Source organism: Paramisgurnus dabryanus, chromosome 14 (assembly GCF_030506205.2).
Source record: "Paramisgurnus dabryanus chromosome 14, PD_genome_1.1, whole genome shotgun sequence".
NCBI classification, from domain to species: Eukaryota; Metazoa; Chordata; class Actinopteri; order Cypriniformes; family Cobitidae; genus Paramisgurnus; species Paramisgurnus dabryanus.
The window spans coordinates 2,973,653-3,001,280 of NC_133350.1; positions in this window are offsets into that span (position 1 = coordinate 2,973,653).

The window sequence follows — 27,628 nt, forward strand, 5'->3', positions numbered from 1 at the left end:
TAAAGGATGAATATTATCAAAAGGTAAAGGATGCAAATTATCAGAGGATAAGGATTTGTGATTTTAATTGGATGGATTGTTATTTTATTGTGTACTCCCTATTTTGAAACAAATGTTAATGAAAAATCAAGATGAAAAGTTACTTCATATAGGAAATTACAAAGTGCATCAAAATGGGTTTTGCAAAAGTTAGAAAATGGTAATATTACATCAGAAAAAGATAATGAAAATAATAAGTATTGAAAAGGTATTTGACTAATTTCCACTCTTATGATGAATATGGATGTTTTTATGAGTTCTGATTTTACAGCAACAATGACATAATGAAGTATATTCCATGATCATAAAGGTTTATTAATTGAAGGAGTAGGTTCTCTTACTTCTCCAAGAGAAAATGTTTGTTCCACACTCCACCAAAGTGCGGCAGCATGATTTAATCATTGGTAAGGGAAAGATGGCTTAATTGGGCCATTAATTAGCTTAACTTAATTGAACTGGATTGTGAAGTTGCACTTTGGGTGAGACTTGTGAAAGTCTCAAAGGGTGGAATGAAGAAGATTTTTTTAATTCAGAACTATATCTTTGGTGAACATGGTATTCAGATTCAAATGTGTTTTGCAAGTAAACATGTCTCATGCTTGTAAGCTGAAGACTAGCAGTCTTAAAGACTGCAATGTATGCAGGGTTTAAAATATGGTAACTGAGAGCATACTGGAGCTAAAAATGCATAGGCTGACATTTGGAAGGAATGAAGTCACAACACCTGTCAAACATAAAAACATGCTAAAAACAACTACATGGGAGGGGTTTCAACTTTTAGAGAACTGTATATTAGGTTGCATTCTGAAAAAGACTCTTTCGTTGCTTGGCCACCAACTCGGCCTTATTGTTGTATGCAATAAAGTCATCTTTTGGCAATGGAACCCTCTGTTGAAAATTATTTTTCATAATCACTAAAAAAATCCACAACAGTGGGCCCCCCGGTTTCATTCAAATGAAACAGTCTTAGATGTTGAAGCATGTGTGTTTGCAGTCTTTTAAACCATCTGATGTAGGCCTTGCATCCATGTGAGCTGAATTTGACCTTTGGCCTTTGCATTGTAGCTATGTGCTTGTGTGTTCTGCAGGTTTCATTCAAATGTAACAGTCTTAGATGTTGAAGCATGTGTGTTTGCAGTCTTTTAAACCATCTGATCTAGGCCTTGCATCCATGTAAGCTGAATTTGACCTTTGGCCTTTGCATTGTAGCTATGTGCTTGTGTGTTTTGCAGGTTTGATTCAAATGTAACATTCTTAGATGTTGAAGCATGTGTGTTTGCAGTCTTTTAAACCATCTGATGTAGGCCTTGCATCCATGTGAGCTTACTTTGACCTTTGGCCTTTGCATTGTAACTATGTGCTTGTGTGTTTTGCATGTTTCATTCACATTTAACACTCTCAGATGTTAAAGCGTGTGTGTTTGCAGTCTTTTAAACCATCTGATGTAGGCCTTGCATCCATGTGAGCTGAATTTGACCTTTGGCCTTTGCATTGTAACAATGTGCTTGTGTGTTTTGCAGGTTTCATTCAAATGTAACAGTCTTAGATGTTGAAGCATGTGTGTTTGCAGTCTTTTAAACCATCTGATGTAGGCCTTGCATCCATGTGAGCTGAATTTGACCTTTGGCCTTTGCATTGTAACAATGTGGTTGTGTGTTTGGCAGGTTTCTTTCAAATGTAACAGTCTTAGATGTTGAAGCATGTGTGTTTGCAGTCTTTTAAAGTAATGTAGGCCTTGCACATCCATGTGAGCTGAATTTGACCTTTGGCCTTTCCGTTGTAACAATGTGCTTGTGTGTTTTGCAGGTTTCATTCATATGTAACAGTCTTAGATGTTGAAGCATGTGTGTTTGCAGTCTTTTAAACCATCTGTTGTAGGCCGTTGCATCCATGTGAGCTGAATTTGACCTTTGGCCTTTACATTGCAGCTATGTGCTTGTGTGTTTTGCAGGTTTCATTCAAATGTAACACTCTCAGATGTTATGGCATGTGTGTTTGCAGTATTTTAAACCATCTGTTGTAGGCCGTTGCATCCATGTGAGGTGACTTTGACCTTTGGCCTTTGCATTGTAGCTATGTGCTTGTGTGTTTTGCAGGTTTCATTCACATTTTACACTCTCAGATGTTGAAGCATGTGTGTTTGCAGTTTCACTTTTGTCTTTTACACCATCTGTTGTAGGCCTTGCATCCATGTGAGCTTACTTGGACCTTTGGCCTTTGCATTGTCTTCAAGCCCAGGGGCCAAAAGTTGTTTTCCTCTATCGCAGACAAAATAATTGGGGCACCCAGTGGGCCTGGAGTACTTAGGCATTTGGGGCCCCCAGAGCTTGGGGCCCTCTAGGTCATTTGGCCCCCAGGGGCCATCAGAAACATAAATGGCAGATGGGCAGTTTAATGTGCTAATGGGCAAAATAGTGGGCAAATGGTCAATGCATAAGTTGGCTGTGGGTGAAATAAACTGTCAGTGGGCAACATAACTTGGGGCCCCCAGGGGCCTTCAGAGCCATGAATGGCAGATGGGCAGTTTAATGTGCTAATGGGCAGAAAAGTGGGCAAATGGTCAATGCATAAGTTGGCAGTGGGTGAAATAAGCTGTCAGTGGGCAACATCACTTGGGGCCCCAAGGGGGCCAAGCACAGGGGCCAAAAGTTGTTTTCCTTAATTGCAGACAAAGTAAATGGGCACCCAGTGGGCCTGTAATCATTTGGCACTTTGGGCCCCCAGAGCTTGGGGCTCTTTAGGTCATTTGGCCCCCAGGGGCCCTCAGAGGCATAAATGGCAGATGGGCAGTTAAATGTGCTAATGGGCAGAAAAGTGGGCACATGGTCAATGCATAAGTTGGCAGTGGGCAAAATAAACTATCAGTGGGCAACATAACTTGGGGCCCCTAGGGGGCCAAGCCCAGGGGCCAAAAGTTGTTTTCCTCAATGGCAGACAATACTTTGGCACTTGGGGCCCCCTGAGCCTGGACCCTCTGGGTCATTTGGCCCCCAGGGACCCATAGAGGCATAAATGGCAGATGGGCAGTTTAATGTGCTAATGGGCAAAATAGTGGGCAAATGGTCAATGCATAAATTGGAAGTGGGTGAAATAAACTGTCAGTGGGCAACATTACTTGGGGCCCCAAGGGGGCCAAGCCCAGAGGCCAAAAGTTGTTTTCCTTAATGGCAGACAATACTTTGGCACTTGGGGCCCCCAGAGCCTGGGGCCCTCTGGGTCATTTGGCCCCCAGGGGCCCATAGAGGCATAAATGGCAGATGGGCAGTTTAATGTGCTAATGGGCAAAATAGTGGGCAAATGGTCAATGCATAAATTGGAAGTGGGTGAAATAAACTCTCAGTGGGCAACATTACTTGGGGCCCCAAGGGGGCCAAGCCCAGAGGCCAGAAGTTCTTTTCCTCAATGGCAGACAATACTTTGGCACTTTGGGCCCCCAGAGCTTGGGGCTCTTTAGGTCATTTGGCCCCCAGGGGCCATTTGTGCCATAAATGGCAGATGGGCAGTTTAATGGGCTAATGGGCAAAATAGTGGGCAAATGGTCAATGCATAAATTGGAAGTGGGTGAAATAAACTGTCAGTGGGCAACATTACGTGGGGCCCCAAGGGGGCCAAGCCCAGAGGCCAAAAGTTGTTTTCCTTAATGGCAGACAATACTTTGGCACTTGGGGCCCCCAGAGCCTGGGGCCCTCTGGGTCATTTGGCCCCCAAGGGCCTTAGAGGCATAAATGGCAGATGGGCAGTTTAATGTGCTAATGGGCAAAATAGTGGGCAAATGGTCAATGCATAAATTGGAAGTGGGTGAAATAAACTCTCAGTGGGCAACATTACTTGGGGCCCCAAGGGGGCCAAGCCCAGAGGCCAGAAGTTCTTTTCCTCAATGGCAGACAATACTTTGGCACTTTGGGCCCCCAGAGCTTGGGGCTCTTTAGGTCATTTGGCCCCCAGGGGCCCTCAGAGGCATAAATGGCAGATGGGCAGAAAAGTGGGCACATGGTCAATGCATAAGTTGGTAGTGGGCAATATAAGCTATCAGTGGGCAACATAACTTGGGGCCCCAAGGGGGCAAGTCCAGGGGCAAAAAGTTGTTTTCCTTAATGGCAGACAATACTTTGGCACTTCGGGCCCCCAGAGCTTGGTGCCCTCTGGGTCATTTGGCCCTCTGTTGCTCTACCGGAGCGGCCCTTTCCAACGAGCCAACCCGCTTCTCTCTAACCCTAAGCCCGGCCGAGATACGAGGTACCACCGCCTGACCTTTAAACGGCCGTAACTCGGGCGCCTTTGCTCGGATGAACTCGTCCCTCGGGTCGGTTGCTAACCCTAACCCTAAGACTTCCAGGAGGGACGGCCGCCCTGTCAGGCCCGCTTTCGAGTCACCTCTCTGGGCTACGGAGGTAGGGACGTGTGCCCTGGAGGAACCGGACATCCAGAAGGGAGGGCCGCCCTGTCAGGCCCGCTTTCGAGTCACCCCTCTGGGCTACGGAGGTAGGGACGTGTGCCCTGGAGGATCCGGACTTCCAGGAGGGAGGGCCGCCCTGTCAGGCCCGCCTCGGAGTCACCTCTCTGGGCTACGGAGGTAGGGACGTGTGCCCTGGAGGAACCGGACTTCCAGGAGTGAGGGCCGCCCTGTCAGGCCCGCCTCGGAGTCACCTCTCTGGGCTACGGAGGTAGGGACGTGTGCCCTGGAGGAACCGGACTTCCAGGAGGGAGGGCCGCCCTGTCAGGCCCGCCTCGGAGGCCTCCCCTTGGGGCAGGGGAGGCAGGGTCGGGGACCCTGGAGGAACCGGACTACCGGGAGGGAGGGCCGCCCTGTCGGGCCCGCCTCGGAGGCCTCCCCTCGGGCGCCCCGCGGAGGGAGCTTTCCAACGAGCCAACCCGCGCCTCTCTAACCCTTTCCCCGGCCGAGATACGACCCCGAGAACGGTGGCCCCTGACCACAGTGCACCCGAGGCCGGCCTCGGACCCCCGAGGACGGTGGCCCCTCTACCCGACCACAGTGCACCCGAGGCCGGCCTCGGACCCCAGAGGACGGTGGCCCCTCTACCCGCCCACAGTGCACCCGAGGCCGGCCTCGGAACCCGCCACGGACACCCTGGAGCCCGTACCCGGCGCACCGTTCGGTCCCGAGCACCCACTCTTAAGCACTCCCCCCCGGCCTAAGCCCCATACTCCCGGCCCTACTTCCAGCAGTTGGTAAACCCGAAAGTTTCTTCAGCCGTTGGTCAACCCCATCGACTTAGGTTCTGGAGCGTTCACTTCTCCAGCCGTTGGTCAACCCCGAGCGGCAATAAATACGTAAGATAGCATTTAAAAACGTTTAAAAATGGATGCATTTGTTTAAAGCAAAGCATTTATTTACTTACCAGACTACAGTGGGGTTCATTGATTAAAAATTAAGAAATTTGTACATGCAACTTTACCATTGTGATTCACAGGCCTTGTGGCCTAAAACAGGCTCAACTGTAACTCTTCTCCTTCCTGTTAGGAACAACACACAGTAAAGTCACTCATATGTCTGTAAAGTACACATACACACCTTTAATTTGATATAAAACAAAAGACAATAGCTTCAGATTTGACTGATATACAAAGATATTTGTACATGCAGTTTACCAAATGATTTACAGGCCTTTTGCAATGACCTCAACAAGGCCGATTTGATCCCTGTTCCCTCGAGCTGTGAGTAATATACAACAATGAGCTTGGATTCATGTGAAACTGCAAAACACAAGCTTTACAATGATGTATCACACAGTCTGATTGGACTTTGTTTTGATTAAAAATTAAGAAATTTGTACATGAAACTTTACCATTGTGATTCACAGGCCTTGTGGCCTAAAACAGGCTCAACTGTAACTCTTCTCCTTCCTGTTAGGAACAACACACAGTAAAGTCACTCATATGTCTGTAAACTACACATACACACCTTTAATTTGATATAAAACAAAAGACAATAGCTTCAGATTTGACTGATATACAAAGATATTTGTACATGCAGTTTACCAAATGATTTACAGGCCTTTTGCAATGACCTCAACAAGGCCGATTTGACCCTTGTTCCCTCGAGCTGTGAGTAACATACAACAATGAGCTTGGGTTCGTGTGAAACCGCAAAACACAAGCTTTACAATGATGTATCACACAGTCTGATTGGACTTTGTTTTGATTAAAAATTAAGAAATTTGTACATGCAACTTTACCATTGTGATTCACAGGCCTTGTGGCCTAAAACAGGCTCAACTGTAACTCTTCTCCTTCCTGTTAGGAACAACACACAGTAAAGTCACTCATATGTCTGTAAACTACACATACACACCTTTAATTTGATATAAAACAATAGACAATAGCTTTAGATTTGACTGATATACAAAGATATTTGTACATGCAGTTTACCAAATGATTTACAGGCCTTTTGCAATGACCTCAACAAGGCCGATTTGACCCCTGTTCCCTCGAGCTGTGAGTAATATACAACAATGAGCTTGGATTCATGTGAAACTGCAAAACACAAGCTTTACAATGATGTATCACACAGTCTGATTGGACTTTGTTTTGATTAAAAATTAAGAAATTTGTACATGAAACTTTACCATTGTGATTCACAGGCCTTGTGGCCTAAAACAGGCTCAACTGTAACTCTTCTCCTTCCTGTTAGGAACAACACACAGTAAAGTCACTCATATGTCTGTAAACTACACATACACACCTTTAATTTGATATAAAACAAAAGACAATAGCTTCAGATTTGACTGATATACAAAGATATTTGTACATGCAGTTTACCAAATGATTTACAGGCCTTTTGCAATGACCTCAACAAGGCCGATTTGACCCTTGTTCCCTCGAGCTGTGAGTAACATACAACAATGAGCTTGGGTTCGTGTGAAACCGCAAAACACAAGCTTTACAATGATGTATCACACAGTCTGATTGGACTTTGTTTTGATTAAAAATTAAGAAATTTGTACATGCAACTTTACCATTGTGATTCACAGGCCTTGTGGCCTAAAACAGGCTCAACTGTAACTCTTCTCCTTCCTGTTAGGAACAACACACAGTAAAGTCACTCATATGTCTGTAAACTACACATACACACCTTTAATTTGATATAAAACAATAGACAATAGCTTTAGATTTGACTGATATACAAAGATATTTGTACATGCAGTTTACCAAATGATTTACAGGCCTTTTGCAATGACCTCAACAAGGCCGATTTGACCCCTGTTCCCTCGAGCTGTGAGTAACATACAACAATGAGCTTGGGTTCATGTGAAACTGCAAAACACAAGCTTTACAATGATGTATCACACAGTCTGATTGGACTTTGTTTTGATTAAAAATTAAGAAATTTGTACATGAAACTTTACCATTGTGATTCACAGGCCTTGTGGCCTAAAACAGGCTCAACTGTAACTCTTCTCCTTCCTGTTAGGAACAACACACAGTAAAGTCACTCATATGTCTGTAAACTACACATACACACCTTTAATTTGATATAAAACAAAAGACAATAGCTTCAGATTTGACTGATATACAAAGATATTTGTACATGCAGTTTACCAAATGATTTACAGGCCTTTTGCAATGACCTCAACAAGGCCGATTTGACCCTTGTTCCCTCGAGCTGTGAGTAACATACAACAATGAGCTTGGGTTCGTGTGAAACCGCAAAACACAAGCTTTACAATGATGTATCACACAGTCTGATTGGACTTTGTTTTGATTAAAAATTAAGAAATTTGTACATGCAACTTTACCATTGTGATTCACAGGCCTTGTGGCCTAAAACAGGCTCAACTGTAACTCTTCTCCTTCCTGGTAGGAACAACACACAGTAAAGTCACTCATATGTCTGTAAACTACACATACACACCTTTAATTTGATATAAAACAATAGACAATAGCTTTAGATTTGACTGATATACAAAGATATTTGTACATGCAGTTTACCAAATGATTTACAGGCCTTTTGCAATGACCTCAACAAGGCCGATTTGACCCCTGTTCCCTCGAGCTGTGAGTAACATACAACAATGAGCTTGGGTTCATGTGAAACTGCAAAACACAAGCTTTACAATGATGTATCACACAGTCTGATTGGACTTTGTTTTGATTAAAAATTAAGAAATTTGTACATGCAATTTTACCATTGTGATTCACAGGCCTTGTGGCCTAAAACAGGCTCAACTCTAACTCTTCTCCTTCCTGTTAGGAACAACACACAGTAAAGCCTCTCATATGTCTGTAAACTACACATACACACCTTTAATTTGATATAAAACAAAAGACAATAGCTTCAGATTTGACTGATATACAAAGATATTTGTACATGCAGTTTACCAAATGATTTACAGGCCTTTTGCAATGACCTCAACAAGGCCGATTTGACCCTTGTTCCCTCGAGCTGTGAGTAACATACAACAATGAGCTTGGGTTCGTGTGAAACCGCAAAACACAAGCTTTACAATGATGTATCACACAGTCTGATTGGACTTTGTTTTGATTAAAAATTAAGAAATTTGTACATGCAATTTTACCATTGTGATTCACAGGCCTTGTGGCCTAAAACAGGCTCAACTGTAACTCTTCTCCTTCCTGTTAGGAACAACACACAGTAAAGTCTCTCATATGTCTGTAAACTACACATACACACCTTTAATTTGATATAAAACAAAAGACAATAGCTTCAGATTTGACTGATATACAAAGATATTTGTACATGCAGTTTACCAAATGATTTACAGGCCTTTTGCAATGACCTCAACAAGGCCGATTTGACCCCTGTTCCCTCGAGCTGTGAGTAACATACAACAATGAGCTTGGGTTCATGTGAAACTGCAAAACACAAGCTTTACAATGATGTATCACACAGTCTGATTGGACTTTGTTTTGATTAAAAATTAAGAAATTTGTACATGCAATTTTACCATTGTGATTCACAGGCCTTGTGGCCTAAAACAGGCTCAACTGTAACTCTTCTCCTTCCTGTTAGGAACAACACACAGTAAAGTCTCTCATATGTCTGTAAACTACACATACACACCTTTAATTTGATATAAAACAAAAGACAATAGCTTCAGATTTGACTGATATACAAAGATATTTGTACATGCAGTTTACCAAATGATTTACAGGCCTTTTGCAATGACCTCAACAAGGCCGATTTGACCCCTGTTCCCTCGAGCTGTGAGTAACATACAACAATGAGCTTGGGTTCGTGTGAAACTGCAAAACACAAGCTTTACAATGATGTATCACACAGTCTGTTGGACTTTGTTTTGATTAAAAATTAAGAAATTTGTACATGCAACTTTACCATTGTGATTCACAGGCCTTGTGGCCTAAAACAGGCTCAACTGTAACTCTTCTCCTTCCTGTTAGGAACAACACACAGTAAAGTCACTCATATGTCTGTAAACTACACATACACACCTTTAATTTGATATAAAACAAAAGACAATAGCTTCAGATTTGACTGATATACACAGATTTTTGTACAGGCAATTTACCAAATAATTTACTGGACTTTTGCAATGACCTCAACAAGGCCGATTTGACCCCTGTTATCTCGAGCTGTGAGTAACATACAACAATGAGCTTGGGTTCATGTGAAACCGCAAAACACAAGCTTTACAATGATGTATCACACAGTCTGATTGGACTTTGTTATGATTAAAAATTAAGAAATTTGTACATGCAACTTTACCATTGTGATTCACAGGCCTTGTGGCCTAAAACAGGCTCAACTGTAACTCTTCTCCTTCCTGTTAGGAACAACACACTCAAGAAAGTCACTCATATGTCTGTAAACTACTGGAGGAACCAGACTTCCAGGAGGGAAGGCCGCCCTGTCAGGCCCGCCTCGGAGTCACCTCTCTGGGCTAGGGAGGTAGGGACGTGTGCCCTGGAGGAACCGGACTTCCAGGAGGGAGGACCGCCCTGTCAGGCCCGCCTCGGAGTCACCTCTCTGGGCTACGGATACGAGATACGGCGTACCACCGCCTGACTTTTAAACGCCCGTAGCTCCGGCGTACTAAGTCCCAGGACTTTGCCCTTTGGGTCGATTGCTCCACCGGAGGGGACCTTTCCAACTAAACCAACCCGCGTCTCTCTAACCCCAAGCCCGGCCGAGATACGGCGGTCCCTCCGGGGATTTTCCCACGGCCGCAGCTCGGGCGCCTTTGCTCGGATCGACTCGCCCTTTGGGTCGATTGCTCCACTGAAGGGGACCTTTCCAACGAGCCAACCCGCTTCTTTCTAACCCTAAGCCCGGGCGAGATACGGGGTACCACCGCCTGACATTTAAACGCCCGTAACTCGGGCGCCTTTGCTCGGATGAACTCGTCCCTCGGGTCGGTTGCTCTACCGGAGCAACCCTTTCCAACGAGCCAACCCGCTTTTCTCTAACCCTAAGCTCGGGCGAGATACGGCGTACCACCGCCTGACCTTTAAACGCCCGTAACTCGGGCGCCTTTGCTCGGATGAACTCGTCCCTCGGGTCGGTTGCTCTACCGGAGCGACCCTTTTCAACGAGCCAACCCGCTTCTCTCTAACCCTAAGCCTGGGCGAGATACGGGGTACCACCGCCTGACCTTTAAACGGCCGTAACTCGGGCGCCTTTGATCGGATAAACTCGTCCCTCAGGTCGGTTGCTCTACCGGAGCGGCCCTTTCCAACGAGCCAACCCGCTTCTCTCTAACACTAAGCCCGGCCGAGATACGGGGTACCACCGCCTGACCTTTAAACGGCCGTAGCTCCGGCGCACTAAGTCCCAGGACTTCGCCCGTCGGGTCGGTTGCTCTACCCGAGGGGAGATTTCCAACGAGCCAACCCGCATCTCTCTAACCCTAAGCACGGCCGAGATACGGAGTACCACCCATTGATATTCCCACGGCCGTAGCCCCGGAGCCCTTTGCCGCAGCCCTTCGGGACACCCACCCTCGGACGCCCCGTGGAGGGACCTTTCCAACGAGCCAACCCGCGCCTCTCTAACCCTTTCCCCGGCCGAGATACGACCCCGAGGACGGTGGCCCCTCTACCCGACCACAGTGCACCCGAGGCCGGCCTCGGAACCCGCCACGGACACCCTGGAGCCCGTACCCGGCGCACCGTTCGGTCCTGGGCACCCACTCTTAAGCACTCCCCCCCGGCCTAAGCCCCATACTCCCGGCCCCTCTGGAGAACCAAACCGTTGGTCAACCCGAAACGATCTCCAACCGTTGGTCAACCCGAAAGTACTTCCAGCAGTTGGTCAACCCGAAAGTTTCTCCAGCCGTTGGTCAACCCCATCGACTTAGGTTCTGGAGCGGCAATAAATACGTAAGATAGCATTTAAAAACGTTTAAAAATAGATGCATTTGTTTAAAGCAAAGCATTTATTTACTTACCAGACTACAGTTGGGTTCATGTGAAACTGCAAAACACAAGATTTACAATGATGTATCACACAGTCTGATTGGACTTTGTTTTGATTAAAAATTAAGAAATTTGTACATGCAACTTTACCATTGTGATTCACAGGCCTTGTGGCATAAAACAGGCTCAACTGTAACTCTTCTCCTTCCTGTTAGGAACAACACACAGTAAAGTCACTCATATGTCTGTAAACTACACATACACACCTTTAATTTGATATAAAACAAAAGACAATAGCTTCAGATTTGACTGATATACAAAGATATTTGTACATGCAGTTTACCAAATGATTTACAGGCCTTTTGCAATGACCTCAACAAGGCCGATTTGACCCTTGTTCCCTCGAGCTGTGAGTAACATACAACAATGAGCTTGGGTTCGTGTGAAACCGCAAAACACAAGCTTTACAATGATGTATCACACAGTCTGATTGGACTTTGTTTTGATTAAAAATTAAGAAATTTGTACATGCAACTTTACCATTGTGATTCACAGGCCTTGTGGCCTAAAACAGGCTCAACTGTAACTCTTCTCCTTCCTGTTAGGAACAACACACAGTAAAGTCACTCATATGTCTGTAAACTACACATACACACCTTTAATTTGATATAAAACAATAGACAATAGCTTTAGATTTGACTGATATACAAAGATATTTGTACATGCAGTTTACCAAATGATTTACAGGCCTTTTGCAATGACCTCAACAAGGCCGATTTGACCCCTGTTCCCTCGAGCTGTGAGTAACATACAACAATGAGCTTGGGTTCATGTGAAACTGCAAAACACAAGCTTTACAATGATGTATCACACAGTCTGATTGGACTTTGTTTTGATTAAAAATTAAGAAATTTGTACATGAAACTTTACCATTGTGATTCACAGGCCTTGTGGCCTAAAACAGGCTCAACTGTAACTCTTCTCCTTCCTGTTAGGAACAACACACAGTAAAGTCACTCATATGTCTGTAAACTACACATACACACCTTTAATTTGATATAAAACAAAAGACAATAGCTTCAGATTTGACTGATATACAAAGATATTTGTACATGCAGTTTACCAAATGATTTACAGGCCTTTTGCAATGACCTCAACAAGGCCGATTTGACCCTTGTTCCCTCGAGCTGTGAGTAACATACAACAATGAGCTTGGGTTCGTGTGAAACCGCAAAACACAAGCTTTACAATGATGTATCACACAGTCTGATTGGACTTTGTTTTGATTAAAAATTAAGAAATTTGTACATGCAACTTTACCATTGTGATTCACAGGCCTTGTGGCCTAAAACAGGCTCAACTGTAACTCTTCTCCTTCCTGGTAGGAACAACACACAGTAAAGTCACTCATATGTCTGTAAACTACACATACACACCTTTAATTTGATATAAAACAATAGACAATAGCTTTAGATTTGACTGATATACAAAGATATTTGTACATGCAGTTTACCAAATGATTTACAGGCCTTTTGCAATGACCTCAACAAGGCCGATTTGACCCCTGTTCCCTCGAGCTGTGAGTAACATACAACAATGAGCTTGGGTTCATGTGAAACTGCAAAACACAAGCTTTACAATGATGTATCACACAGTCTGATTGGACTTTGTTTTGATTAAAAATTAAGAAATTTGTACATGCAATTTTACCATTGTGATTCACAGGCCTTGTGGCCTAAAACAGGCTCAACTGTAACTCTTCTCCTTCCTGTTAGGAACAACACACAGTAAAGTCTCTCATATGTCTGTAAACTACACATACACACCTTTAATTTGATATAAAACAAAAGACAATAGCTTCAGATTTGACTGATATACAAAGATATTTGTACATGCAGTTTACCAAATGATTTACAGGCCTTTTGCAATGACCTCAACAAGGCCGATTTGACCCCTGTTCCCTCGAGCTGTGAGTAACATACAACAATGAGCTTGGGTTCGTGTGAAACCGCAAAACACAAGCTTTACAATGATGTATCACACAGTCTGATTGGACTTTGTTTTGATTAAAAATTAAGAAATTTGTACATGCAATTTTACCATTGTGATTCACAGGCCTTGTGGCCTAAAACAGGCTCAACTGTAACTCTTCTCCTTCCTGTTAGGAACAACACACAGTAAAGTCTCTCATATGTCTGTAAACTACACATACACACCTTTAATTTGATATAAAACAAAAGACAATAGCTTCAGATTTGACTGATATACAAAGATATTTGTACATGCAGTTTACCAAATGATTTACAGGCCTTTTGCAATGACCTCAACAAGGCCGATTTGACCCCTGTTCCCTCGAGCTGTGAGTAACATACAACAATGAGCTTGGGTTCATGTGAAACTGCAAAACACAAGCTTTACAATGATGTATCACACAGTCTGATTGGACTTTGTTTTGATTAAAAATTAAGAAATTTGTACATGCAATTTTACCATTGTGATTCACAGGCCTTGTGGCCTAAAACAGGCTCAACTGTAACTCTTCTCCTTCCTGTTAGGAACAACACACAGTAAAGTCTCTCATATGTCTGTAAACTACACATACACACCTTTAATTTGATATAAAACAAAAGACAATAGCTTCAGATTTGACTGATATACAAAGATATTTGTACATGCAGTTTACCAAATGATTTACAGGCCTTTTGCAATGACCTCAACAAGGCCGATTTGACCCCTGTTCCCTCGAGCTGTGAGTAACATACAACAATGAGCTTGGGTTCGTGTGAAACTGCAAAACACAAGCTTTACAATGATGTATCACACAGTCTGTTGGACTTTGTTTTGATTAAAAATTAAGAAATTTGTACATGCAACTTTACCATTGTGATTCACAGGCCTTGTGGCCTAAAACAGGCTCAACTGTAACTCTTCTCCTTCCTGTTAGGAACAACACACAGTAAAGTCACTCATATGTCTGTAAACTACACATACACACCTTTAATTTGATATAAAACAAAAGACAATAGCTTCAGATTTGACTGATATACACAGATTTTTGTACAGGCAATTTACCAAATAATTTACTGGACTTTTGCAATGACCTCAACAAGGCCGATTTGACCCCTGTTATCTCGAGCTGTGAGTAACATACAACAATGAGCTTGGGTTCATGTGAAACCGCAAAACACAAGCTTTACAATGATGTATCACACAGTCTGATTGGACTTTGTTATGATTAAAAATTAAGAAATTTGTACATGCAACTTTACCATTGTGATTCACAGGCCTTGTGGCCTAAAACAGGCTCAACTGTAACTCTTCTCCTTCCTGTTAGGAACAACACACTCAAGAAAGTCACTCATATGTCTGTAAACTACTGGAGGAACCAGACTTCCAGGAGGGAAGGCCGCCCTGTCAGGCCCGCCTCGGAGTCACCTCTCTGGGCTAGGGAGGTAGGGACGTGTGCCCTGGAGGAACCGGACTTCCAGGAGGGAGGACCGCCCTGTCAGGCCCGCCTCGGAGTCACCTCTCTGGGCTACGGATACGAGATACGGCGTACCACCGCCTGACTTTTAAACGCCCGTAGCTCCGGCGTACTAAGTCCCAGGACTTTGCCCTTTGGGTCGATTGCTCCACCGGAGGGGACCTTTCCAACTAAACCAACCCGCGTCTCTCTAACCCCAAGCCCGGCCGAGATACGGCGGTCCCTCCGGGGATTTTCCCACGGCCGCAGCTCGGGCGCCTTTGCTCGGATCGACTCGCCCTTTGGGTCGATTGCTCCACTGAAGGGGACCTTTCCAACGAGCCAACCCGCTTCTTTCTAACCCTAAGCCCGGGCGAGATACGGGGTACCACCGCCTGACATTTAAACGCCCGTAACTCGGGCGCCTTTGCTCGGATGAACTCGTCCCTCGGGTCGGTTGCTCTACCGGAGCAACCCTTTCCAACGAGCCAACCCGCTTTTCTCTAACCCTAAGCTCGGGCGAGATACGGCGTACCACCGCCTGACCTTTAAACGCCCGTAACTCGGGCGCCTTTGCTCGGATGAACTCGTCCCTCGGGTCGGTTGCTCTACCGGAGCGACCCTTTTCAACGAGCCAACCCGCTTCTCTCTAACCCTAAGCCTGGGCGAGATACGGGGTACCACCGCCTGACCTTTAAACGGCCGTAACTCGGGCGCCATTGATCGGATAAACTCGTCCCTCAGGTCGGTTGCTCTACCGGAGCGGCCCTTTCCAACGAGCCAACCCGCTTCTCTCTAACACTAAGCCCGGCCGAGATACGGGGTACCACCGCCTGACCTTTAAACGGCCGTAGCTCCGGCGCACTAAGTCCCAGGACTTCGCCCGTCGGGTCGGTTGCTCTACCCGAGGGGAGATTTCCAACGAGCCAACCCGCATCTCTCTAACCCTAAGCACGGCCGAGATACGGAGTACCACCCATTGATATTCCCACGGCCGTAGCCCCGGAGCCCTTTGCCGCAGCCCTTCGGGACACCCACCCTCGGACGCCCCGTGGAGGGACCTTTCCAACGAGCCAACCCGCGCCTCTCTAACCCTTTCCCCGGCCGAGATACGACCCCGAGGACGGTGGCCCCTCTACCCGACCACAGTGCACCCGAGGCCGGCCTCGGAACCCGCCACGGACACCCTGGAGCCCGTACCCGGCGCACCGTTCGGTCCTGGGCACCCACTCTTAAGCACTCCCCCCCGGCCTAAGCCCCATACTCCCGGCCCCTCTGGAGAACCAAACCGTTGGTCAACCCGAAACGATCTCCAACCGTCGGTCAACCCGAAAGTACTTCCAGCAGTTGGTCAACCCGAAAGTTTCTCCAGCCGTTGGTCAACCCCATCGACTTAGGTTCTGGAGCGGCAATAAATACGTAAGATAGCATTTAAAAACGTTTAAAAATAGATGCATTTGTTTAAAGCAAAGCATTTATTTACTTACCAGACTACAGTTGGGTTCATGTGAAACTGCAAAACACAAGATTTACAATGATGTATCACACAGTCTGATTGGACTTTGTTTTGATTAAAAATTAAGAAATTTGTACATGCAACTTTACCATTGTGATTCACAGGCCTTGTGGCATAAAACAGGCTCAACTGTAACTCTTCTCCTTCCTGTTAGGAACAACACACAGTAAAGTCACTCATATGTCTGTAAACTACACATACACACCTTTAATTTGATATAAAACAAAAGACAATAGCTTCAGATTTGACTGATATACAAAGATATTTGTACATGCAGTTTACCAAATGATTTACAGGCCTTTTGCAATGACCTCAACAAGGCCGATTTGACCCCTGTTCCCTCGAGCTGTGAGTAACATACAACAATGAGCTTGGGTTCATGTGAAACACAAGCTTTAAAATGATGTATCACACAGTCTGATTGGACTTTGTTTTGATTAAAAATTAAGAAATTTGTACATGAAACTTTACCATTGTGATTCACAGGCCTTGTGGCCTAAAACAGGCTCAACTGTAACTCTTCTCCTTCCTGTTAGGAACAACACACAGTAAAGTCACTCATATGTCTGTAAACTACACATACACACCTTTAATTTGATATAAAACAAAAGACAATAGCTTCAGATTTGACTGATATACAAAGATATTTGTACATGCAGTTTACCAAATGATTTACAGGCCTTTTGCAATGACCTCAACAAGGCCGATTTGACCCCTGTTCCCTCGAGCTGTGAGTAACATACAACAATGAGCTTGGGTTCGTGTGAAACCGCAAAAAACAAGCTTTACAATGATGTATCACACAGTCTGATTGGACTTTGTTTTGATTAAAAATTAAGAAATTTGTACATGCAACTTTACCATTGTGATTCACAGGCCTTGTGGCCTAAAACAGGCTCAACTGTAACTCTTCTCCTTCCTGTTAGGAACAACACACAGTAAAGTCACTCATATGTCTGTAAACTACACATACACACCTTTAATTTGATATAAAACAAAAGACAATAGCTTCAGATTTGACTGATATACAAAGATATTTGTACATGCAGTTTACCAAATGATTTACAGGCCTTTTGCAATGACCTCAACAAGGCCGATTTGACCCTTGTTCCCTCGAGCTGTGAGTAACATACAACAATGAGCTTGGGTTCGTGTGAAACCGCAAAACACAAGCTTTACAATGATGTATCACACAGTCTGATTGGACTTTGTTTTGATTAAAAATTAAGAAATTTGTACATGCAACTTTACCATTGTGATTCACATGCCTTGTGGCCTAAAACAGGCTCAACTGTAACTCTTCTCATTCCTGTTAGGAACAACACACAGTAAACTCACTCATATGTCTGTAAACTACACATACACACCTTTATTTTGATATAAAACAAAAGACAATAGCTTCAGATTTGACTGATATACAAAGATATTTGTACATGCAGTTTACCAAATGATTTACAGGCCTTTTGCAATGACCTCAACAAGGCCGATTTGACCCCTGTTCCCTCGAGCTGTGAGTAACATACAACAATGAGCTTGGGTTCATGTGAAACACAAGCTTTAAAATGATGTATCACACAGTCTGATTGGACTTTGTTTTGATTAAAAATTAAGAAATTTGTACATGAAACTTTACCATTGTGATTCACAGGCCTTGTGGCCTAAAACAGGCTCAACTGTAACTCTTCTCCTTCCTGTTAGGAACAACACACAGTAAAGTCACTCATATGTCTGTAAACTACACATACACACCTTTAATTTGATATAAAACAAAAGACAATAGCTTCAGATTTGACTGATATACAAAGATATTTGTACATGCAGTTTACCAAATGATTTACAGGCCTTTTGCAATGACCTCAACAAGGCCGATTTGACCCCTGTTCCCTCGAGCTGTGAGTAACATACAACAATGAGCTTGGGTTCGTGTGAAACCGCAAAACACAAGCTTTACAATGATGTATCACACAGTCTGATTGGACTTTGTTTTGATTAAAAATTAAGAAATTTGTACATGCAACTTTACCATTGTGATTCACAGGCCTTGTGGCCTAAAACAGGCTCAACTGTAACTCTTCTCCTTCCTGTTAGGAACAACACACAGTAAAGTCACTCAGATGTCTGTAAACTACACATACACACCTTTAATTTGATATAAAACAAAAGACAATAGCTTCAGATTTGACTGATATACAAAGATATTTGTACATGCAGTTTACCAAATGATTTACAGGCCTTTTGCAATGACCCCAACAAGGCCGATTTGACCCCTGTTCCCTCGAGCTGTGAGTAACATACAACAATGAGCTTGGGTTCATGTGAAACTGCAAAACACAAGCTTTACAATGATGTATCACACAGTCTGATTGGACTTTGTTTTGATTAAAAATTAAGAAATTTGTACATGCAATTTTACCATTGTGATTCACAGGCCTTGTGGCCTAAAACAGGCTCAAGTGTAACTCTTCTCCTTCCTGTTAGGAACAACACACAGTAAAGTCTCTCATATGTCTGTAAACTACACATACACACCTTTAATTTGATATAAAACAAAAGACAATAGCTTCAGATTTGACTGATATACAAAGATATTTGTACATGCAGTTTACCAAATGATTTACAGGCCTTTTGCAATGACCTCAACAAGGCCGATTTGACCCCTGTTCCCTCGAGCTGTGAGTAACATACAACAATGAGCTTGTGTTCATGTGAAACTGCAAAACACAAGCTTTACAATGATGTATCACACAATCTGATTGGACTTTGTTTTAATTAAAAATTAAGAAATTTGTACATGCAACTTTACCATTGTGATTCACAGGCCTTGTGGCCTAAAACAGGCTCAACTGTAACTCTTCTCCTTCCTGTTAGGAACAACACACAGTAAAGTCACTCATATGTCTGTAAACTAACCATACACACCTTTAATTTGATATAAAACAAAAGACAATAGCTTCAGATTTGACTGATATACAAAGATATTTGTACATGCAGTTTACCAAATGATTTACAGGCCTTTTGCAATGACCTCAACAAGGCCGATTTGACCCCTGTTCCCTCGAGCTGTGAGTAACATACAACAATGAGCTTGGGTTCATGTGAAACCGCTAAACACAAGCTTTACAATGATGTATCACACAGTCTGATTGGACTTTGTTATGATTAAAAATTAAGAAATTTGTACATGCAACTTTACCATTGTGATTCACAGGCCTTGTGGCCTAAAACAGGCTCAACTGTAACTCTTCTCCTTCCTGTTAGGAACAACACACTCAAGAAAGTCACTCATATGTCTGTAAACTACTGGAGGAACCAGACTTCCAGGAGGGAAGGCCGCCCTGTCAGGCCCGCCTCGGAGTCACCTCTCTGGGCTAGGGAGGTAGGGACGTGTGCCCTGGAGGAACCGGACTTCCAGGAGGGAGGGCCGCCCTGTCAGGCCCGCCTCGGAGTCACCTCTCTGGGCTACGGATACGAGATACGGCGTACCACTGCCTGACTTTTAAACGCCCGTAGCTCCGGCGCACTAAGTCCCAGGACTTTGCCCTTTGGGTCGATTGCTCCACCGGAGGGGACCCTTTTCAACTAAACCAACCCGCGTCTCTCTAACCCCAAGCCCGGGCGAGATACGGCGGTCCCTCCGCGGATTTTCCCACGGCCGCAGCTCGGGCGCCTTTGCTCGGATCGACTCGCCCTTTGGGTTGATTGCTCCACTGGAGGGGACCTTTCCAACGAGCCAACCCGCTTCTTTCTAACCCTAAGCCCGGGCGAGATACGGCGTACCACCGCCTGACCTTTAAACGCCCGTAACTCGGGCGCCTTTGCTCGGATGAACTCGTCCCTCGGGTCGGTTGCTCTACCGGAGCAACCCTTTCCAACGAGCCAACCCGCTTTTCTCTAACCCTAAGCTCGGGCGAGATACGGCGTACCACCGCCTGACCTTTAAACGCCCGTAACTCGGGCGCCTTTGCTCGGATGAACTCGTCCCTCGGGTCGGTTGCTCTACCGGAGCGACCCTTTTCAACGAGCCAACCCGCTTCTCTCTAACCCTAAGCCCGGGCGAGATACGGGGTACCACCGCCTGACCTTTAAACGGCCGTAACTCGGGCGCCTTTGATCGGATAAACTCGTCCCTCGGGTCGGTTGCTCTACCGGAGCGGCCCTTTCCAACGAGCCAACCCGCTTCTCTCTAACACTAAGCCCGGCCGAGATACGGGGTACCACCGCCTGACCTTTAACCCTTGTGTGGTGTTCGGGTCTGTGGGACCCGTTTTTAATGTTTACCAAAAGAAAAAATATGCAATTAATTGTTGTTTCAACCTCAGATTCATTGGCCTTGGCTCATTTTCTATGAAGAACATAAAAATAAACAGATTTATATTAACTGTATACTGTACACCCCCCCTACACATTTATATTACATATGTGGTGTTCGGGTCCACTGGACCCAGGGTTAATAAGAGTGTAAAAATTGAATGTGCTATGTAACTTTACTCTGTTTTTCTCCTATCTGGGACTCCTGTGAGTTCATGAGTGTGTTTGTATTTATGTCTGTACGTAGGTGACGGATGCATGTCAGAGTTTTGTCCTTCTGCACTTGCTGTAACAGCGCAAGGATACAACATGTTATATATCAAGCATGAACACTTGTCTGCCCCAAAAACTTTACCTTTTGTCTAACAGGAACCATTCTACATTTTACCATTATATCTCTTACAAAAATTACTATGGTTGTATTATAGTAAAAGTGTAGTAATCATGGTAAATTGGTGTATTGATTACCATTTGTAAAACCATGAGTTTACCACAAAACCTATGGTGTGTGTGTTTGTGTGTGTGTGTGTGTGTGGGGGGGGGGGGGGGGTTGGTCTATGTGGTTTATGGGGACATGAATAGTGTATAATGACATGTTTATTATGCTATAAAGGTGGTTTACGGGGACACAGACAGTGTCCCCATAAACGGAAAAGCTAAAAAAAACATACTAAATGGTAGTTTTTCATAGATTAAAGACTGGCAACAGGTTTTTGTTTTGTTTTGTTTTTTGGTTTTGTTACATTGGGGTTAGGGACTGGGGTAGGCTGTGCAGGCTGGCATGAACAGGTTATGTGTTCAGTGTGGATGATGTGTTATGATACCGCATCTTTTCAGATGGGGCTTGTGCTGTGTAGACGGACACAAATGTGTACAATTTCAAACAAAGTTCAAAGAATTAAAAATAAAAGTGATTAAAAACTTATTTGAGATGAAAAAGTGATGAAAATACTTATTTTAGATAAACATCTGGAGGAGAATAGAATTTTCTACTGTTATTTCATATTATCACAAAAACGAATAGCACTTTAATCTATAAATAGTGCTCTACCAGTGGTAAATGACAAACATTAACCATAAATTCTGTCAATATTACTTGCAATAAGGCTAAAGTAATCATCTGTAAACAATATTAAATAAATTTGTATGACTGCATTGGTTTAAAGATACGAATAATACAGCGGGTCCACTAGACCCACAAACATTGTCTAAGTAACAGAAATATGAACACCACACGAGGGTTAAACGGCCATAGCTCCGGCGCACTAAGTCCCAGGACTTCGCCCGTCGGGTCGGTTGCTCTACCCGAGGGGAGATTTCCAACGAGCCAACCCGCATCTCTCTAACCCTAAGCACGGCCGAGATACGGAGTACCACCCATAGCCAGCATCCTAAACTCCAGCAACCGCATATCCAGCATCCTGAACTCCAGCATCCGCATATCCAGCATCCTAAACTCCAGCATCCGCATATCCAGCATCCTAAACTCCAGCATCCGCATATCCAGCATCCTAAACTCCAGCATCCGCATATCCAGCATCCTAAACTCCAGCATCCAAAAGTCCAGCATCCTAAACTCCAGCATCCGCATAGCCAGCATCCTAAACTCCAGCATCCGCATAGCCAGCATTCTAAACTCCAGCATCCGCATAGCCAGCATCCAAAACTCCATCATCCGCATAGCCAGCATCCAAAACTCCAGCATCCGCATAGCCAGCATCCAAAACTCCAGCATCCGCATAGCCAGCATCCAAAACTCCAGCATCCGCATATCCAGCATCCTAAACTCCAGCATCCGCATATCCAGCATCCTAAACTCCAGCATCCTAAACTCCAGCATCCAAAAGTCCAGCATCCTAAACTCCAGCATCCAAAAGTCCAGCATCCTAAACTCCAGCATCCAAAAGTCCAGCATCCTAAACTCCAGCATCCAAAAGTCCAGCATCCTAAACTCCAGCATCCAAAAGTCCAGCATCCAAAAGTCCAGCATCCAAAAGTCCAGCATCCAAAAGTCCAGCATCCTAAACTCCAGCATCCAAAAGTCCAGCATCCTAAACTCCAGCATCCAAAAGTCCAGCATCCTAAAGTCCAGCATCCAAAACTCCAGCATCCTAAACTCCAGCATCCTAAACTCCAGCATCCTAAACTCCAGCATCCAAAAGTCCAGCATCCTAAACTCCAGCATCCAAAAGTCCAGCATCCTAAACTCCAGCATCCAAAAGTCCAGCATCCTAAACTCCAGCATCCTAAACTCCAGCATCCAAAAGTCCAGCATCCCAAACTCCAGCATCCAAAAGTCCAGCATCCCAAACTCCAGCATCCAAAAGTCCAGCATCCTAAACTCCAGCATCCAAAAGTCCAGCATCCTAAACTCCAGCATCCGCATAGCCAGCATCCGCATAGCCAGCATCCAAAAGTCCAGCATCCTAAACTCCAGCATCCGCAGAGCCAGCATCCTAAACTCCAGCATCCGCATAGCCAGCATCCAAAACTTCAGCATCCGCATAGCCAGCATCCAAAACTCCAGCATCCGCATAGCCAGCATCCAAAACTCCAGCATCCGCATAGCCAGCATCCAAAACTCCAGCATCCGCATAGCCAGCATCCTAAACTCCAGTATCCTAAACTCCAGCATCAGCATATCCAGCATCCTAAACTCCAGCATCCTAAACTCCAGTATCCTAAACTCCAGCATCCGCATATCCAGCATCCTAAACTCCAGCATCCGCATATCCAGCATCCTAAACTCCAGCAACCGCATATCCAGCATCCTGAACTCCAGCATCCGCATATCCAGCATCCTAAACTCCAGCATCCGCATATCCAGCATCCTAAACTCCAGCATCCGCATATCCAGCATCCTAAACTCCAGCATCCGCATATCCAGCATCCTAAACTCCAGCATCCAAAAGTCCAGCATCCTAAACTCCAGCATCCGCATAGCCAGCATCCTAAACTCCAGCATCCGCATAGCCAGCATCCTAAACTCCAGCATCCGCATAGCCAGCATCCAAAACTCCAGCATCCGCATAGCCAGCATCCAAAACTCCAGCATCCGCATAGCCAGCATCCAAAACTCCAGCATCCGCATAGCCAGCATCCAAAACTCCAGCATCCGCATAGCCAGCGTCCAAAACTCCAGCATCCGCATAGCCAGCGTCCAAAACTCCAGCATCCACATATCCAGTGTCCTAAACTCCAGTATCCAAAATTCCAGCATCCGCATATCCAGTATCCAAAACTCCAGCATCCGCATATCCAGTATCCTAAACTCCAGTATCCTAAACTCCAGCATCCGCATATCCAGTATCCTAAACTCCAGCATCCTAAACTCCAGCATCCTAAACTCCAGCATCCGCATTTCCAGCATCCTAAACTCCAGCATCCGCATATCCAGCATCCTAAACTCCAGCATCCGCATATCCAGCATCCTAAACTCCAGCATCCGCATATCCAGCATCCTAAACTCCAGCATCCGTATATCCAGCATCCTAAACTCCAGCATCCAAAAGTCCAGCATCCTAAACTCCAGCATCCGCATAGCCAGCATCCAAAACTCCAGCATCCGCATAGCCAGCATCCAAAACTCCAGCATCCGCATAGCCAGCATCCAAAACTCCAGCATCCGTATAGCCAGCATCCTAAACTCCAGCATCCGCATAGCCAGCATCCGCAAAGCCAGCATCCTAAACTCCAGCATCCTAAACTCCAGCATCCGCATAGCCAGCATCCTAAACTCCAGCATCCAAAACTCCAGCATCCAAAACTCCAGCATCCACATAGCCAGCATCCTAAACTCCAGCATCCGCATAGCCAGCATCCGCATAGCCAGCATCCTAAACTCCAGCATCCTAAACTCCAGCATCCGCATAGCCAGCATCCTAAACTCCAGCATCCGCATAGCCAGCATCCTAAACTCCAGCATCCGCATAGCCAGCATCCTAAACTCCAGCATCCGCATAGCCAGCATCCTAAACTCCAGCATCCGCATGTCCAGCATCCTAAACTCCAGCATCCGCATGTCCAGCATCCTAAACTCCAGCATCCGCATGTCCATCATCCTAAACTCCAGCATCCGCATGTCCAGCATCCTAAACTCCAGCATCCTAAACTCCAGCATCCGCATAGCCAGCATCCTAAACTCCAGCATCCGCATAGCCAGCATCCTAAACTCCAGCATCCGTATAGCCAGCATCCTAAACTCCAGCATCCTAAACTCCAGCATCCTAAACTCCAGCATCCGCATAGCCAGCATCCTAAACTCCAGCATCCGCATAGCCAGCATCCTAAACTCCAGCATCCGCATAGCCAGCATCCTAAACTCCAGTATCCAAAATTCCAGCATCCGCATATCCAGCATCCTAAACTCCAGCATCCGCATAGCCAGCATCCTAAACTCCAGCATCCGCATGTCCAGCATCCTAAACTCCAGCATCCGCATAGCCAGCATCCTAAACTCCAGCATCCTAAACTCCAGCATCCGCATAGCCAGCATCCTAAACTCCAGCATCCTAAACTCCAGCATCCGCAACTCCAGCATCCGCATAGCCAGCGTCCTAAACTCCAGCATCCTAAACTCCAGCGTCCTAAACTCCAGCATCCGCATATCCAGTGTCCTAAACTCCAGCATCCGCATATCCAGTGTCCTAAACTCCAGCATCCTAAACTCCAGCATCCGCAGAGCCAGCATCCTAAACTCCAGCATCCGCATAGCCAGCATCCTAAACTCCAGCATCCGCATAGCCAGCATCCTAAACTCCAGCATCCGCATAGCCAGCATCCTAAACTCCAGCATCCGCATAGCCAGCATCCTAAACTCCAGCATCCTAAACTCCAGCATCCTAAACTCCAGCATCCGCATAGCCAGCATCCTAAACTCCAGCATCCGCATAGCCAGCATCCTAAACTCCAGCATCCGCATAGCCAGCATCCTAAACTCCAGCATCCGCATAGCCAGCATCCTAAACTCCAGCATCCGCATAGCCAGCATCCTAAACTCCAGCATCCTAAACTCCAGCATCCTAAACTCCAGCTTCCGCATAGCCAGCATCCTAAACTCCAGCATCCTAAACTCCAGCATCCGCAACTCCAGCATCCGCATAGCCAGCATCCTAAACTCCAGCATCCTAAACTCCAGCATCCTAAACTCCAGCGTCCTAAACTCCAGCATCCGCATGTCTAGTGTCCTAAACTCCAGCATCCGCATATCCAGCGTCCTAAACTCCAGCATCCGCATAGCCAGCATCCTAAACTCCAGCATCCGCATAGCCAGCATCCAAAACTCCAGCATCCGCATAGCCAGCATCCTAAACTCCAGCATCCGCATAGCCAGCATCCAAAACTCCAGCATCCGCATAGCCAGCATCCAAAACTCCAGCATCTGCATAGCCAGCATCCAAAACTCCAGCATCCGCATAGCCAGCATCCAAAACTCCAGCATCCGCATATCCAGCATCCTAAACTCCAGCATCCAAAAGTCCAGCATCCTAAACTCCAGCATCCGCATAGCCAGCATCCTAAACTCCAGCATCCGCATAGCCAGCATTCTAAACTCCAGCATCCGCATAGCCAGCATCCAAAACTCCATCATCCGCATAGCCAGCATCCAAAACTCCAGCATCCGCATAGCCAGCATCCAAAACTCCAGCATCCGCATAGCCAGCATCCAAAACTCCAGCATCCGCATATCCAGCATCCTAAACTCCAGCATCCGCATATCCAGCATCCTAAACTCCAGCATCCTAAACTCCAGCATCCAAAAGTCCAGCATCCTAAACTCCAGCATCCAAAAGTCCAGCATCCTAAACTCCAGCATCCAAAAGTCCAGCATCCTAAACTCCAGCATCCAAAAGTCCAGCATCCTAAACTCCAGCATCCAAAAGTCCAGCATCCAAAAGTCCAGCATCCAAAAGTCCAGCATCCAAAAGTCCAGCATCCTAAACTCCAGCATCCAAAAGTCCAGCATCCTAAACTCCAGCATCCAAAAGTCCAGCATCCTAAAGTCCAGCATCCAAAACTCCAGCATCCTAAACTCCAGCATCCTAAACTCCAGCATCCTAAACTCCAGCATCCAAAAGTCCAGCATCCTAAACTCCAGCATCCAAAAGTCCAGCATCCTAAACTCCAGCATCCAAAAGTCCAGCATCCTAAACTCCAGCATCCTAAACTCCAGCATCCAAAAGTCCAGCATCCCAAACTCCAGCATCCAAAAGTCCAGCATCCCAAACTCCAGCATCCAAAAGTCCAGCATCCTAAACTCCAGCATCCAAAAGTCCAGCATCCTAAACTCCAGCATCCGCATAGCCAGCATCCGCATAGCCAGCATCCAAAAGTCCAGCATCCTAAACTCCAGCATCCGCAGAGCCAGCATCCTAAACTCCAGCATCCGCATAGCCAGCATCCAAAACTTCAGCATCCGCATAGCCAGCATCCAAAACTCCAGCATCCGCATAGCCAGCATCCAAAACTCCAGCATCCGCATAGCCAGCATCCAAAACTCCAGCATCCGCATAGCCAGCATCCTAAACTCCAGTATCCTAAACTCCAGCATCAGCATATCCAGCATCCTAAACTCCAGCATCCTAAACTCCAGTATCCTAAACTCCAGCATCCGCATATCCAGCATCCTAAACTCCAGCATCCGCATATCCAGCATCCTAAACTCCAGCAACCGCATATCCAGCATCCTGAACTCCAGCATCCGCATATCCAGCATCCTAAACTCCAGCATCCGCATATCCAGCATCCTAAACTCCAGCATCCGCATATCCAGCATCCTAAACTCCAGCATCCGCATATCCAGCATCCTAAACTCCAGCATCCAAAAGTCCAGCATCCTAAACTCCAGCATCCGCATAGCCAGCATCCTAAACTCCAGCATCCGCATAGCCAGCATCCTAAACTCCAGCATCCGCATAGCCAGCATCCAAAACTCCAGCATCCGCATA